Source organism: Aulonocara sp. 'chitande type north' Nkhata Bay, linkage group LG4, assembly GCF_057382095.1.
Source record: "Aulonocara sp. 'chitande type north' Nkhata Bay isolate Kocher_YH1m ecotype deep benthic linkage group LG4, A_spYH_male_GT1.1, whole genome shotgun sequence".
Lineage (NCBI taxonomy): Eukaryota > Metazoa > Chordata > Actinopteri > Cichliformes > Cichlidae > Aulonocara > Aulonocara sp. 'chitande type north' Nkhata Bay.
The window spans coordinates 36,145,640-36,147,038 of NC_141347.1; positions in this window are offsets into that span (position 1 = coordinate 36,145,640).

The window sequence follows — 1,399 nt, forward strand, 5'->3', positions numbered from 1 at the left end:
CAGCTTTTGCAGACGATGGGGCGATGTGGGCACGAGGACGACGGTTAGACTTTTTGGTGAAGAAAGTACAGAACAGTGGTCATATAAATGAGGGTTTAAATTCTCAGTTGATAAGACTAAGTTGATGGTTTTTACAAGAAAAAGAGGTGGGGTTGACGTCAGGGTCAGATTATATGGACGGGAACTGGAAAGGGTAAAACAATTTAAATTTTTGGGGGTTGTGGTTTGATGAAAGGGTGACATGGGCTGTACATATTCAGAAAATAATAGACAGGTGCAAGAAAGTGTTGAATGTCATGAGGTGCTTAGTGGGAACTGACTGTGGGGCTGATAGGAAATCTTTAAAAGCTTTATATACTGGGTTGATTGGGTCAGTATTGGATTATGGGTGTGTCGTATATAATTCTGCTGCCGGAACAAGTCTTTGTAAGTTGGATAGTATCCAATATCAGGCGTTAAGACTTTGCTCAGGTGCATTCAAAACAACATCTGCAGCAGCACTACAGGTAGAAATGGGGGAAATGCCATTACAACTAAGAAGAGAGCAACTGACATTGAATTACTGGGCAAATTTACAAGGACATGGTCAGGATCATCCGACAAAAACTGTTTTCCAACCATGCTGGGAAAAAGAGAAAACGCAATTGAACAGTGGGACAGAAAGCAGCTGAACTTAATCTGGACAAGATCAACATGTCAAACAGTACCGTTGCCTACAATACCACCATGGATGCTCCCTGATGCAGTAGTAGTTCCTCAAGAGCAGAATACGACACAAAATGAAGGAAAGGTGGCAAAAGCAATGGGAGGAGGAGAGGAAAGGGCGATGGCTGTAAACATCCAAAGGAAAGTGGGGAAATGAGAAGTACTGGACGAAACAGGAGAGAGGAGACGATTATATCTCGACTGAGATTTGGACACACTGGCTTAAATAGCACATTATTTTTAATAGGTAAACACTGTGCAGGGGAGTGTGACTGCAGTAGGGAACAGGAAAAAAAGAACATGTTTTATTGCATTGTCAGAAGTATGATATGGAAAGGAGACAACTGATCAAAAAGCTGGACGATATGAAAGTGAAGTTGGACTTGTTTGATTTATTTCGCATGAGCTCTATAAGTGAAAGTTATCAGGCTGTATTTTGGTTTTTAAGGCAGACCGATTTGTTCCGGAGAATTTGAATATTTTATTTTATTTTATTTTATTTTATTTTTTTAAATTGTCATTTCGGTCCACACTCCACACCACGTGGTGGCGGTAATGCACAATTTTGCTGTTTGCCAACCGCCAATAAACCCTATACAAAAGAAGAAGATGTTTTCGAAAGGCAAGGATTGATATTGGAACTCTATTACCCAGAGTTCCTCATGTGTGACGTAGGTTTTTCAGTTAAAAACAT